Genomic DNA, 16,717 nt, shown 5'->3' with positions numbered 1-16,717 from the left:
CAGGAACTCTCAGGGAGTTGTGGAAGAAAAATGTCTAAGAACCACTCCCTTGGATTTAATCCTAGAGGAGTTATCTCTAAGAAAGCCTTACTGGCTTGTTATTTGAGAAACCACAGATTAGCAACAGTTTTCAAATTCAGGCAGCTTCCACTATCCTTCTGCAGGGGAATGCTATTCATGAAATCACCAGGTTTCATGAAATGAACCACAAGCCAAACCACTAAACAGTTTGAAATGAAGCATTGTTAAAGTGAATTGGACCTTTCTTAAAAGCCAATTGTCATTATTCCACAGGCCTGTATGTTAATAAATATTACCTTTTATTAGGTTCCCTCTATAAAGTTGAGAAATTCAAGTTTCATGACATACTCTTAGTAAACCATTAATAATATTATCACATGACTGTTGTGACATATGACCCTCTGTGCAGATATCCAAGTATGGCTCACTGATATCTGGACTTGTCCCTGTGTGTGTTGAGCCAGGCCAGTCTTTTTCTGTAGCATTTATCTGCTTCATTCCCATGGCCTTTATCTTGTATTTTTCCATAGACTATTTTCCCAAAATGTCAAAATTGTTTGGAATTTTTTTTCTTATCTGCAAGTTAAGAATTTTATTATTGCTTGCCATCATATAATCTGTAAACTAAATGTTCTCAGATCTATGATCTGGGTCACGATAAAGGTGTTCTATTCAGTTATTTCTGGATCATTCTTTAATCAACACTTCTTCCAAAAATTTATTAAAGCTCCCGTACACCTTCTTCTTATTTTTTTCTTTGAACTTTTTTCTACACAGCAAAAATGGCCAAGCTCAGTGGCACATACTTGTAAGCCCAGCACTGAGGAGGCTGAAGTGGGAGGATTACAAGTTCAAGGCCAGACTTTGCTAACTAACAAGATAAAATTTAAGAAAAGGGAGAAACACAAGCAAGGAGGAGGAGGAGGAAGAGGAGGAGGAAGAGGAGGAGGAAGAGGAGGAGGAAGAGGAGGAGGAAGAGGAGAAAGACAATGAAATGAGTTGGAGGAGAGAAAATGGAGGAAGGAGAAGGAGGAGGGAGGAGGAGGAGGGTGAAGGGAGGAAGAAGAGAAAAACATTTTCTCAGGAGCCTATCACAATATTAATACTACCCATCTCTACTCAGAAGATTTGCATGAATAATAATTAGAGAGGCAGCAACTTTCCTTTGCCTATAACCTGCTAATTTTTCCCAAACTGTCATTTTTGAGATAAACTGAGAGGAGTCAGGATGTTGCTCAATACTTCCCAGAAACTGGACTCTCTTCTGCGATTAGAGGTATATGGCTGATCAACGTAACACTTTCCCTTTGAATTCCATCTTTTAAAAATACCTATCTGGTTGCATAAATGATACCAAGATGCTCATCTGACAATTGATATGGCCCCATGGATGATGGGTCCTATCTGATAATCAGCTGTGGAGTATGAAGCCACAGACAACTGTGCACTCACTCACCTAACCAAAGTATGGTCTAGACGGTATCTCCTTCCTTGTTGATGAGAATGTCATGTGGAGAGGACTCAAAAGCGTTACTGAAGTCTGGGTAGATTGCATCTATTACTTTGCCCTTATCTACAAGGCCTGTCACTCTATCATAGAAGGAAATTAAATTGACCTGGCACAATTTGCTCTTCACAAAACCATGTTGGTTGCTACCCACTAACTTCTGCTCTCCTAGATGATTGCAAATTGATTGTTTGACGATTTGCTGCAGTATCTACCTTGGTATCAAAGTTAAGCTGACTGCTCTATAATTACCAGAATCTTTTCTTCTTCTTTCCTTTTTAGGGATCCACTCTTCCTATAAGTGGTAACTTATTCCTGCCTACCTTATGTTCTGCCATGTATTAATTAGATGACTCTCTAGTTTGAACTTCAATGTGATTAGCATATACGATCTTAATTTCTACATTCTGATGCATCTGCTTTTCAAAAATCAACTTCTCCTCTAATCCAATCTCATTTTTCATATTTTCAAATGGGTACATCTATTTCTATCACATCATAAATCATTATCCAATAACTCAAGCCCTAAAACAAAATCTTGTCCTCACAAGGACTTCCTGAGTCAATCCATCATTCTTCTTCCTAGAGTGTTCAACCAGTGTTAGGAAGCCAACTAACTTCAAAAGTTCACAGTTCTGCCCTTTAGTGTTAACATCTGCTTACCTAAAGCTTATTGCCTGTCATGTGATCCAACTCTTAGTGAAAATAACATGCATAATTTTAAGTATATTTTTGATGTACGGTGACAAAAAAGGAACAGATATGCAGGGTTCTTTTGAATTAAATTCTCACATTAATTTTGCTTGCTTAATGTGTTTTTTACTTCCAATTTTCTTACTAATAAGGTTTTGTTTTCACAAAATAAACTATAAATAAGTAAGGTGAAGATAGCTTAATTAAGTGGATCAATGTGTTGATATATATGACCATTTGGTATTGGATCAGCCCTGAAATATATACATAAAAGTAACATTACATGGACTGAGCAGATTGTATTTGTATATTCATGAACATGCACATACACATATACATGTTCACACATAAAATACCATCACCACCACCACAAACACCACCAATTAAAAGAAAAGAGCTCATCAATTTGAGTAAGAGCAACGAAGGGGATATGTGGAAAGGTTTGAAAGGAGGAAAGGAAAGGGAGGAATGATGTAACTATAATTTCAAAAGCAATATGTTAAGTTTTGTCTAAAAGGGACACATTGGAAGTACTTCAGTTACTGTCAAAGTTCAGATTAACTTCTATTTACAGAAAGTCTGATATATTTTTGTTCTTATTAGCCCCCAAAATAACAGCTTATATACAATAAATATGAGAAAGAGGGAATGAAGGATGTGTAGGAGAGGAAGAGAAATAGAGGGAGAGAGAGAGAGAAAGAAAGAATGAGAGAGAGAGAGAGAGAGAGAGAGAGAGAGAGAGAGAGAGAGAGAGAGAGAGACTATAGGAAATAATACATTTAAACCAACAGCATTAAAAAACCCCAAAACTAAACTTTTAATAGCAATAGAACTATAAATTTTCATATTTCATAGCCTCAAAGACTCTGAAAATGCATAGAGCTTAAGAAAAGTATATGCTCACATACTTCAGGGTGTCAATCAAAATTAATTTAAAAAATGTTGTTTCTGTTTATGTAATACATTGCTTAACAATATATAAGTAAATTGATCCTTTTCACAGCCTTTTCAAGTTTATGTACTTTTTCAATTCATGTTTTGCTTTTTTCTTGCTTTTGAGATTGCCATATAATTGGTCATTTCTCTCTTCTCTTCCTCCCTATAGGCCCTCCCATATAACCAGCTTGCTCATTTTCAAATTCATTAATGGCTGTTAAATTCATACATGCATAACTATATACATATTTTTACACATATTACCTGGATTATACAAAAATGTGTTTAAACTTGATAAAGTATGTTTTCTTTGAAGATTTTTATAAATCATAATATTGTTGAAACTTGCAGTTTAATTATTAATATTTAAAGGGAAGTAAATTCACCTTGTTTGAACTCCACAACTACAGCATCTCCCTTGACAAGATACATTTTGTAGAAGATGAGCAAATAGAACCACTAAGGCAGACTCTCTTAGAGACACAAAATGTCACTCTTTCCTTCAAGTCCAGACATGCTCTCTTGTCAGTGGGTCACATTCTCTAATATTTCTGCTCATTGTTTTTGAAAGTTTCTAGAAGTAAGCCTGTTTACATTAACATTTCAGTTTTGTCAGCCCTTACACTAGTTACAATGTCATATCTACATAGGTTTTGTTTTAATTCCCTAAATTATTATTTCAATGAACATATTAACTCAAGCAGAAAAACAACCTAATTATTGTTCAAATCTTTTGTGAACCAGAAATAATTTCCCCCCAAATTATCATGTTCCTATGTTTATGGAATATTTAGAATTTACAATATAATGCTTAATATAAAACATTAAACATATTAAACATATATACTTAATTACATACATATATATGTATTCTATTTTCCCCATATATATATATATATATGAATTACATATATATATATATATATGAATTACATATATATATATATGAATTACATATGTATATATGTAATTCATTCCTCCCCATTCCCCCACCCACATGACCTCCCCACTCCTTGAAGCCTCCAGTCTCTTGAGGTTTAGGTCTGTCTTCTCTGATTAAGTTCAGACCCATCAGTTATAGTATATAATCCCTAAAGTTCTGTTGCTTAATTTATATTACATTTAGAAAATTTCAGTTTTTTTCCTTACAATAGCCATCAAAAATTTCCCTGATTAGTATTGCTATTCTTGAAAAAAATATTCTGTTGTATACAATTCAGTCCTGAGCAAGAAATGGCACCACATTTAGCTATATTACTTAGAATAATTTCTTAAGTGTTTGGCTTATACTGACATTCAGACAATATATGTTTTGTTCTCACATTTGAGTAGGATCTGTCCTTACCTTGTGTTTAATAAAAGTATTCAACAAATAATTTCTAAAAATTTATATGCTTCTTGTCCTGATATCAACATTCTTTTTAGCCATCAAAATAATGTATGTTATTAGGTTCAGAAAGAGTGGCATATGGAGAAATCACTAAGTTATCATAAATAAAAACACACCATATACTAAATGTGTTGGCTAAAGAGACAATGTGCAGAATTTTTTTTTTTTTTTTGAAAAATTGGATCGTGGAATGTTGCTGCATGTATTCTTTGCTGAAATAATGGAAACAATAGTTTTTCCACCAAAATACATAATAAATGTATACAAAACAATTTGTGCCTTGGAATTATAAATGATTCCATTTCCTACCCAATTTGCAACTTTTTACACACAAAATTGCCTTCTGATCACTCTGCATCCTTGGGGCCAATCCTATCAGTGCAAGTTCTACTTCCCTAATCACAGCTCCAATCTCCTTCTCCACCCACCTACTTCAGAATGTTCCTTTTAAAGCCTGTTACCACTGCCATTCGTAAAAATAAGCATGAGACCCTTTGGAACCAACTGGGTTAGTATTTTCAGAACATGAAAGCATGAAAGAAATGACTATTTCAGAATAAAGGTTAAGCTTGAGGCACAACCATAGGACATGAAAGAACAGAAAGAAAAGCATGAGAAGTGTAGATACGAGGGTGATCGTGGAACCAGCAGCAGCCCTCTTCCACGAAAAACTCAGCCCCTTAGATTGCTACTCCAGGCTATTGTACCCATTGCCCGAACTCCCACCAAGAATGAATTCAATTTACAGACCTCATCTTGTAAAATAATTTTTCTTGAAATGGGAGTATTAGCTCTTTACATTTACCTTTCTCCTTCTGGAGTCTAGCAAAGATCCCTTATGCTTCCATCACCTTATCTGAACTGTGTTTCAAAGGACAGTAGGTGACATGTATGCCACAGGCAGTTCTGGCAGCAAAAGAGAAGATCTGTGACAGGGTACCCCAGTGAGAGGGAGAGAGGAAAATCAAGTGGAGTCCTAATACACACTCTGCCTGTTTAACTATTCCCTGGAGCTAACTGTATGCTAATAAATGGGAAGATCTCTCTTTTCCCATCCCTTTGTGTTCCACAATTCTAGTCAGTCAAAGGCTCAGTGAGTATCTAGAATTATCCAGAAACTAGGTTTCATTCCTATTACTTCAAATCAGCAACCCTTCCTATAAATTAAGTATTTCTAGGCTGGCCTCAGAGGCTTCTAATTTCTGCAGATCAAGTTCAATTTTGTTTTCATAGAATCCAGGGTACTTTTTCATTGCTATGTCCAACCTTGTGATCCATTCCATTAGCGTTGATTATATAGCCTTTCAAACATGAGGCTTTTCACAACATCCTGGTTCTGCATATTCTCTTTCACCATGATCTTACTTCTTCCCACTCTTTTCTTTCAGGGCTTTAACTGTGCTAAAGGTGAAAGTGGCCTTAAGTTCAAAGTTCAAGGTAATGAAGAAACAGTCATGTAAACTAACTGCCAAGTAGTAAGATCACTGAGCTGGAAAGAGCAATGTGTGGGCTGGAGGTGTCTGTAAGTCAACTTCAGGGATCTGTTCTGCATCTCTTAGAGGAAAACCAGAGCACAGGACACTACACTGGCCCCCCGTGATGGTTGGTGGTTGTCAAAACATGCCTCTACAGAGACCATTTATTAAAAAAGAATCAAGGAGAAACTTAACTAAAAACTCTGTAAGCATGATCATCATAATCACAGATCATTCTTACAGAAGACAGTGAATGTTTTCCTGTATACAGTATGCATTTACTCCTTTTGTTCAATGATTCTGTTTATCCATGAATTTCCCTTTCCTAACTGCTGACAGCATACGCTAGCATATATTCTGTGATGAAAGATTAGAGATGATATCAGAATACTTTAAAAGTCCTGTCAACTAAACTGAGAAAACATTTTAATACAATTTTAAATACAACCATTTTTAATACAGTAGTTGGCCCATAGTTAACCTGTTAGTCAAGTGAGTAATTTCAACGTTACTAGTAAGAAGAGGTATAAACAGTCCAAGCCCTGGACACACTGCTTTAAGGAAAGCACGCTCTCATTGTGGTTGCCTTCTTGCTTCAAATGTCTAGCTGATTAGTGTAGTAATGAGAAAACAGACAAGCAACTTTAGAGAGATTCTACAGGATAGCTACACACTTCTCTCCAATATGCCACCCAGGATAAGGAAATCCTGAAGAACTACAATGGCCCACACAGGGAGAAATGAAACCTAACATCCGTGCAGATGATGGAGATCTGGAAATAAAAGATGGGAGGTGTGGCTGGACTGTGGGACAAACTGTGAAATGTGAATAATAGTATCATACCAATATTATTTCTTATTATGTAAACCTCAATATGGTTATATAAGATGCAACATTTTATTTATGTATGTATGTATGTATGTATGTATGTATGTATGTATGTATTTATTTATTAGAAAAGCCAGGTGACATCAGACAGACTCTCTGAAAAAGTTTTGGTACTATTTTGTAAACACTAAAGTTATATTTATTAAAATAAGTATGCAAGCATGTACATGGTCTGATCATAGCAGCTGGGCTGTGACAAAAGAAGCTAATTGGCAGAAATGTGTCATAAGGATAAACAACCCGAATTGAATGTCTTTACATGGCAAAACCATGAAAAGCCAACTAAAAATTGAGGATTGGAAACACACACATGAAAAGAATTCCTAGTATGGATAACTAAGGGTCAGAGCCAAGAACCAAAATATACAAATTTTCAAAAATTGAGAAATATGTCAAATAAATTGGTAGAAGAATCACAAAAAGAAGCAACGTTCATTCCCCGTGTGAACACTCTCACCTTTGCTCATGAATGCATCCCTCTTGAGAGCAGCATTCATCCCCAGTGTGAACACTCTCACCTTTCCCTAAGGATACCTAGACTAGTAGAGTATCATTTTGTCCCTGAAAGAGTCTGAAGTGTGGTAAGGGAGAGGAACACACAGGTGATTAAGAAGTGCACAGGGTGGAAACCCTACAACCAACACACAGCACAAAGTCAGCTTGCTAAGACTAGACAGGGATCAGCCCACTCAGCTCCTGTGCCCAATTGCTTTCATGTATAGGCATAAATTATAATGGCTTTTTAAATTGGTAAAACATGATTTTAAAAAAACAATATTTTATGGTATTTATATTATGTCAACTCTAGATTTGTGCAGTTGGAAACACACTTTTAGATTTTAACAATGAAAACTTCATGGTTTTCTCACATAAAGACTCGTGTGGTATACTTTCCTTCCCTTCTTGGCCCACAATATTTAAAATATTTACTACATGAATTTAAACAGAAAAATGTGTGCAGACTCTTGTCCAAAACCAATGACTCTCAAATTTTCATGTGAATCAGCATTCCTTGTGATGCATAGTAAAACACAAATTAGTTCATTTAGTCATTCTGCTTCAATAAGTCTGGGGTGATATCTAAAAACTTTCTCATGAGTTCCCAGATAACAAGCTGGTGCTGTTTGTAGACCAAAATTTTAGGACCATTGTCCTTGATACCTTTCTCAAGGAACAACAGCAAAGGCTGATGGTACAGAATGAGCAAGGACATATAGGGAGAGATTCTAAGGAAAAGTCTCTAAGAAAGGGTGTAGTATATACCTGCATAATAAATTTAAAGAGATGATTGATAACAGCCCAAGTTCTGGGAAAGAAATGGGCTAGAGACAGAACAAGAGTAGATTGTCAACTTTTACAGATAAGATGTAGAAGATAAAGAGAAAAGAGATACCTTTATGTTAAAGGGGTCTCTTGGTTCTTAGCTTGGAGTAAGGATAAATGACATCAGATTTCATTGAAAGTTCTAAAAGGAATGACTAATTTGGAGGAAATTTTAAAAATTGGACTTTTAATACAGTGAGTTACAGTTGATCAGGGGTTTGATTTAGCAACATTTATAAATGTGATCTGACCCCACCCCTATATGTGGATAAGTTCATTAGCAATCAGGGGCAGGGTTAATTGAAGACAAGGTTGAGAAGACAGGCTGTGGGGAGGCACACTAGTGTTAAGGCAGTTTCAAGGAACGGACAGCAAGCACAATCAGAACAAGATAAAATAGACAAAGAGTCTGATCAGTAATGAATGAGTAGCTCTACTCATTTAGAGTAGAGTAGGGTTTAACAGGCTAGATAATTTGTGAAATTATAGATAGGAGAAATATAGAGAAAAAATAAGGTGATAATTTTAGAAGAATTGTTCCAGATTTAAAAAGGGACAAAAAGCTCTAGTTACAGGTAACTGGAAAGATAAATTAGTGGCAAGACGAACTGTCTATTGATATAGATGTCGGTGCTGTATTGCAAAATGTTGGTTATTAAAGGTAACAGCTGAATACAGACATGCCAAGGGGAAGTGAAACTGAAGTGGGAAACTTTGGTAATCACCATCCATACTTCTATGTGTCTGTTACATCCTTAGCATGATGTCATCATGAGACAAAAGAGATGCAAGAAAAGAAGTTCTCTTATCACTCACAGTTTGTGTTGTGATCATGAAGGAGGGCTTTCCAAGGTTCTCACAAGCATGAAGTGTGTGTGAGTGGAGACTTCAGCAGCTCCCTTCATCCATCCAGGTTGAAATCCAGAAACCGTTACCACTTCTAAGTACCCTCTGTTCCACTAAACACTCACTCTTTTCATATCCCACTGTTTTTCTAACGCCGATCAGCATCTCTAGAAATCACGTTTTTGTATATGAAACAATTGCTAATGAAATTAGTATCCAATGTTATAGCAGGTCAAAAACTCCTTTGAATCTAAACTGCTCACTGTGCAGTCTCAGGATCAAGTATCTTGTAGAAGAACACGTTTTTAATTTGCTTTTAATAGAAAATAATCAGATTTCTAACATTTTTGCCATTGAAGTCTTTAAAATAAAATAATCAGATTTCTAAGATTTTCAAAGGGGAGAAGGATTAAGCACTTCGAGATTCTGTGAGCATGGCTCACTCCAGTTATACTACTTTTTTTGGTAAACATTGCTTCTACAAAGGGGACATGATGGAGGTCTCAAGAAAAAACATGATGGGGTCAATAAAGTTATGTTAGTTAAACACACACACACACACACACACACACACACACACACACACACACACACACACACACCAGAATACTTTGAAATCTTGAGAAACAAATCCACAGTGCCTCCCTTTCTACTGCAATGGTAGATGCTCACTGCTATGTAACGATATGTTATATTTTACTTTGCATTATGATATATCCAGTGCTTAATAACACAGCACCTGTAAAGTTCTAACCAATATTTATTTATCACAATCTCACAGCAGACACTACCAATCTAATTAAAATCCTTACATAATCATTCAATTATAGCAACTATTAATCAAAAGCATTTTAATGAAGGTTTATTGTTTACCAGAAATTTTAAACACACTATTTATTATATTTATCACACTGTCAACTCTAGTCAATAGACATAATTGCTGCATTAGATTAATCAAATCAATGCACAAATAATAAAGTCTCACAGTATCCCTTTACTCTGATGGTGCAGGTATATTTGTTATCTTTGTTGTACTTGACAATTTGTTGGGCTATGTATGTAGGGGAATCTCTCCTACATATGTTATTTTTCCAAAACATAATATAGGTCATCTTTCTTAAGTAAGCAATATAAATGTGGAGGAGTTTTTCAGAACTAAATTTTTAGGTTCACATACTTCAGAAAAATCTGTGCTATCTCTCTAAGTATCAGAGACAATGTGGATGGTGGCAACAACTCCATTTAGTAGTCTAAGTACAATGCACTGTCAAAATGTTGTTGAAGAAATACATAAATAATCAATTTGAAGACAATCTGCATATGGAGACTCTATATTCTTCAAAGCCTAGGAAAAGATGCATTCATGGAAACCAGTGTTTTCAGAGGATTTATAATTATTACCCGCAAATGTGGAGCAGACAGGGACACGGTAAAATGGCAAACATTGTATTTTCTTTGTTTCAACTGTGTTTGTTAAATTGATTTATACATTCCAAAATGATTATTGCCAGTGTTTGTAGGCTTGGAAGGAATGTAGCTGCCATAACAATTATTTTAAAAAGAAAACCCTGAGTGAATCAAAGAGTTGAAGGGCATTTACCACTCACCTTGGAATACAGAAAGTGTGAAGGCCTGTGTTCTATTTCTAAAAAAAAATGCTTTATGTTAATTAAAACTTGAATATTTAAATTTCACATAATTAAATACTGTAAATACATTCTTTTTATTGAAATGCACAGATTATTATACATAAACTACAACTACTAAATCTTTACCAAAAAGGTTTCTTTTTCCATTCAAAAGAGAGAGAGGGAGAGAGAGAGAGAGACAGAGAGACAGAGAGACAGAGACAGAGACAGAGAGAGACAGAGACAGAGACAGAGAGACAGAGAGAGACAGAGAGGCAAAGACAAAGACAGAGAGACAGAGAGATTTGCTATTCAATCTTGTCTTTATGGCACTGAGAGTTAAGAAAAGAAATGAAAATCTTCAAACCGTGTTTGTTTCTAAGTAACCAAACTCCACGTTTTGAGATGTATAGCTCTTCTATCTTTCTTCACCATTAATTACAAGTGAATTCATCTTCCTTTTGTGGAGTCTGAAGTTTGTTGTTATTATTGTTAGATGAGTTACATTCAAACTCCAACAGCAACAAGGAAAAAGAGGAAGCCGACATTGAAATTCATCTCACAGTTCAGAATTTACTTAACGGCCAGCCTGTGCACTGTGATAAACGGAATGATGATCCGGCAACATGTCTTTATCCATGGTTTGCTTTAATTAACGCTGGCTTGTTTGTTGAAAAGATGATTAATATGCCAATGGAAATTGCATAATTGAATACCACAACACTGGCACAATCAGAAAGACACATGCAGTTTTTTTGATTAACATTTATTATTATTATTATTGTGCTTTTTAATGTACTCCGCTCACTATGAAATGATGCCGTCTTTGACCAAGAGGTGAAAGGAAACAGGGCTGAGGGCAGGGAACTCCACAAGCAAGAGGAAAATACAAGGTGGCTTAATCAGAAGGAAGCCATCCTTCAGTTCTAATGGTCTTCAGAATTTCAAAAGACGGCTACCTCCAAATAAAGGCCTGGGCCTCTTCAACACAAAAGAGGGTTATTTTGGTGATGGCAGAAAACCGAAAAGACAAACATCTATAAAGCCACAAGAGATTTTCATAAGGACATGAATAATGACTTCGATTTTCTAAATCTTTGGCATAGATGACTTTTTAAACATACCGGTTCTTCTAATTTTCTTCTAATATTGAAATTTGTATGTGTATCTTAAAATATGATCTTTAGAAATTGTTGGCTTTGGCTAGTTATATATCAGGCAATGTTCCCAACAAGCAATCTTTAAAACTGTAAGTATTATGAAATCATTAGTTTACAACAAATCATCATTTTGTTTTTATTTTTTTATTGAATGAAAATATTTTCCCCTGACCTCAGCCCAGAGGCCTGGCTCTAATATTTAATCTTTAATGGCGGTAGAGAGGGAGGGACTACAAGGTGAGAGGGATAGGGAACTGTAATCAGGATATATGTTATGAGAAGAGAATCTATTTTCAATAAAAGAAAAAATTAAAATAAGATAAATGTTAAGTGAGGAAGCATAATTATTTTCAGAATGTTCATGTTAGGGATATATGTTTTAAATTACATGTGGAGAGAAGTTTGGATTGTATTTTCAGAGTTAGGTCAGTACAAATTGTTTAAATTGAAAACTGATAATCAATACACATATGTCCAAAATGTTGACTCCTGTTACTCCCACATTTAAAGACTGAGATGAGAGTAAGTAAGTATTGTAGTAAGTATGGTCTCACAGGGTTATTTACAACAGTGGTCCTCCTCACTTTTGGGGCTGAGAAGTTTTATTGGTTCTGAAACGTTGCTAACATAGAAATAATGTCATTCATAATTTTTCTATGATTGGAATGTTAAGCTTTATAGAAAGACTGTATAGAACTGATAACACTATTTCAGTAAAAACTAAAAGTAGAATTAAAAGTAGAAGAGACATTTAACAAGTTTAGAACATTCTAGGTGGCCATATCATTTAATAGTTTATTTAATATTACTTCTTTGAGAATTTTATATAAGATATTTTGATCATACTCACCCTTAAATCTGCCCCCAACTCCTCTTTAACTTTTCTACACCTCAACTTCCTGTTCTCTTTTTAAAAATAACTGAACGGGCTTGCTTTTCGCTGCTCATATAATTCTCAATGTGGGGACATCTACTGTACCACATTCTACATACCAGGGACTACACACTTAACAAAAACTGACTCTTCCCCTCCACATAGCCATGTATTGCCAATATCTCCCCAGACAAGGACGGACTATCTGGCTACCTTCACACTCCAAGATGGGGCTTTATCTGACTTTGTCTTGTGTAGTTTTTTACATGCTGTCACAAGAGCTACTCAAAAAACAGATTAAATAATTAGTTCTCAGTCTCCTTTGTTAAATCTTCACATGTTTATCTTATGCTAAAAACTTGTATGTCAGAATGTGACATAGGAATCTAAAAGTTGACATTTCTTCAGCATGAAGAAGAGATTTTTAAAATACAACCTTTATTAATAATAAATAATAATACCATTATCCATCTTACTGAAGGTATTATTGAGTTTCTTCTTAATAGAGAATAATTTTAATAGAGTAAAATAATATTTTTTTATTGTTACCTGATATGTTAACTGTAAAGGTTCTTATTGTTGGAGTTATGGCCCCAGGGCAACACATTCATGCCCTGGGCTCTGCCTAGGTTTATCTTCTCCACTATAAACTCACATTTATTATCTGTAGAAAAGGATGTCCTTGCATTGTACTATGGCTGGTACATTAGGTTGGAACCAAATGCTTATTTTTAGATAGCTTATGGTTGTTGCTGACAATTTTGAAGTTAATGATAAAGTGATATTAAAACATTTAAAGGCAGAGAATGTATTCTTCACTGGAGAACGAAGATGAAGATAATCCACCAAAGTCCAAGAAAGGCCTAGGCTTCCTTAACCTGTCCAATGGAGGAAGACATTCCATAATGACCAACATGTTCATATACAGCCTCTGATCCTCCACTTCCGTGTCTGAGACGACAGTCCCAACCTCTGTGATCCTGTCCTTTCTCTTTTGAAAACTGTTAAGAATGGAGCTTCAACTCTGGCAGGAACTTTTAATTCCCATTATTTTGTAACTGAGTTTATAACATCAGTGTCCCTGAATTTCAGTAAAGCACACGATTGCTTGGAATAAATGCAATATATTCAAAGATCCTGTGCAGATTTAGAATTCCATGGAAAAAGCATCTTTAAGAGGGAGTAGAGAGCTGTCCCTCGCTCTTGCTTCCTCCTTACTCATTGGAATTAGAAGTAGCTGCTGGGATGTGAGCTGCTATTGCTGCCCTTGAGAATTTGTGGGAGGTAAACGAGTGGTCGAAGAAGGTGCAACTAAAACAGTGAACATGGCTGTCTCACTGTTGGTTACGCACTCTGATTCATATATACAACAAAAGAACAACTTTCTTATACAGGTTGCTATTTGAGGATTTTATTCTTTTGCAGATGAAACAAACAATGAATATTAACATAATCCTAAAGTGATGGTAGATGTTCATAGATCACAATGTATAAATGAAAGTCATCAGTTGTAACATAGGCGCCATATTCTAGGGTAGGATAGGTGCGCTTAGGAAGGGGCAGTACAAAGAATGTATTGATGTCTCTGTAAGTTGATATATATATATATATATATATATATATATATATATATATATATATATATGTGTGTGTGTGTGTGTGTGTGTGTGTGTGTGTTTGTGTGTGTGTGTGTGTGGTTTTTACATAATTTAATATATGTTAACCCAATAGTTTAATAAGATTTATGCAATAAAAGGTACAAAGATCAGTTGGCACAGAGCCACTTACTGACAACCCTAGACATGTGTACATAGGTAGTTGACTATTACTTTAAAGGTAATGCTACTATTTAGAGTTATTTCATCTGCTTGAGTGTGTGTGTGTGTGTTGTGTGTGTGTGTGTGTGTATTTCTACTATATGCCAGACACTGTTTGAGCTCAAGGCTTAGTAAATCTGACCCACCATCTGTACTCTTTCCCAACCTTCCGTGTTCATTCCCTCACAAATGCTCTATTGCTGCTTTTGTCCGTGCTGGAGTTTTTATTTTCAATCAGTCTTTTGTAGAAGCCACTGTTTACTGCTACACTGTTTCAGAAAACCACGAAGCTGGCATTACGTGATTTAAATGTATAATATAACCCATTGCATTTTTCTTTAAAGACCCACTTGGAAGATGAGTTAATCAGCTATGGAAAAATGCACACAAAAGGAGATGCTAATTGACAAACCATCATGAGCCCTTCATCAGGCACACAGGTACGTCCTAATTGTGAAGACTGACATAGTCTCAAAGCTTATGCAATTAATTCTAATATAATGCAATTAAGCCTCTAAGTTTGATCACAGCATTGCTAAGCCTACCTCATATAATCCAGTCTCCCATATAACTTAATCAGAAAGAAAAAATCCATAATATAAAGACAAACAAAATATATTAATTTGAAGTAAAGAAACCTCTTGAGAGCTTCACATATGAAGCTTCTCCAGCAGTTAAACATATTCTTGAACTATAGAAACATCAGTGTTACCTTTATGCATTGTGTTTCCTATGAAAAAATCACTTTAACCCTCCAGAGTTCTAGGATGAATCAGGGTCCAGAGTTCTTATGCCAGACAGAAACAGCCATGTACGGGGTAAGAGAGGGAACAACTTGTTTTTAGTAGGTTTTACAAGCTGATTTCACAGATCAATCATTGATAACACATACATTGAGAAGCAATCCATGCCACATTCCATGTAGCAAAATTAAAATATTAGGTTGAGTGATCAGGTAGGGTACTAACCAAAATATAGAGTCCATTTTACAAGCGCTGAGTGACTTCTCAGAGATAGCAACTTCCTTAATTCTAAGCATTGTATTATAAGTCAGAAAGCAGCAGATGATCCATTAGTGGGGGAAAAAAAAAACCCTGTTTTCTCATCCTCAGGCCAGCATTTCTTGTGAATCTCCTAGAGCTCAATCTGCGGATTGTGTCTTATTGAACTCTCTCCAGTATCTGCAGTGACTATGCCTGGCCAAATACATGGTCAGTATAAGTCATGATTCACCACTAATGCCTCAATTTATTTTTACAAAAAGCAGCTTACACCCCTCTCTGGCTTACTTCCTGTTGCTGTGACTGTCCCTTGCCAGTCAACTTGGCTAGATCCTCTTACCATGATCCTTCCTTCATTATTGGAGATCTATTAGATGCTACTCTCTCCAGAGTCCACATTTTTTCCCCTATACTCAGTATTCTTATCCAGTGTCATTGTGCTCAGAACCTCAACGGTGCCAGAATATCTACAACTTTCTCTTCCCAACCCCTGCTTCTACTGTCTTGTTCCAGGTTCTGCTATGTGGAGTCCAGGCTCACGCTCCCTTTTCACAGAAACAATGGTAATGGCGATGATGCCAAAAGGTCCGTTGAACCTTTAAAACGTTTATTTTATATTTTTGTGTATATAGGTGTGCCTGAATGAATTTACATGCATCACATGTGTGCAGAATCTCACAAAGTTCAGAGAGCATTGGGTTTCCGGGAACTGGAGTTACTTATGCATAGTTGTGAGTTGAATGGTATGCTGGGTCATCTACTAGATGTGCAGGCTTCGGTACTCTATGATGCAGTACCCTAGGTCTGTGTGGCTATATGCTGTCAACAATTACAGTTAGATCAGTCTGTGAAGCCAGGACCTTCTGTGATTAAACTTGCCAATGAATGAAGTTTCTAGGGAGGCATATTCTGTCTAAACCTGGGCTTTAGGTCATAAAGAATACCTGCTTTCTTCCACAGTTAGTCCTTGGTCTATCAGCCTGCGTTCATCTGAGTTTAGGGGTAGAAGTGATGCTATTCCGTGTCTTAAACTCTAACTTCTTCTGATAAACAGAAACTGAAAGCAAAACAGACTATTTGTATTTTGTTTGTTTGTTAGGTTGGTTGGTTGGTTTTTTGTTGTTGTTGTTGTTTTCGAGACAGGGTTTCTCTGTGTA

At 35.8% G+C, this 16,717-nt stretch overlaps 1 protein-coding gene across 4 annotated transcripts in view; it reads right to left on the bottom strand.

Annotated features, from left to right (window-relative positions):
• The window catches only part of Zfpm2 (zinc finger protein, FOG family member 2), a 440,237-nt gene that overhangs the window by 273,017 nt on the left and 150,503 nt on the right, over positions 1-16,717 (bottom strand). Inside the window, exon 1 of one of the 4 annotated variants that reach the window (XM_029547889.1) lies at positions 10,688-10,716. The exons of the other annotated variants lie outside the window; for them this stretch is intronic. The gene's annotated coding sequence lies outside the window, so the exon portion shown is untranslated. Of the gene's footprint in view, positions 1-10,687; positions 10,717-16,717 lie in introns of those variants that run through there. 4 annotated transcript variants of the gene reach the window in all.

This window comes from Mus pahari, chromosome 17 (genome assembly GCF_900095145.1).
Source record: "Mus pahari chromosome 17, PAHARI_EIJ_v1.1, whole genome shotgun sequence".
Taxonomy (NCBI): Eukaryota; Metazoa; Chordata; class Mammalia; order Rodentia; family Muridae; genus Mus; species Mus pahari.
This window is presented reverse-complemented; position numbering and strand designations above follow the sequence as displayed.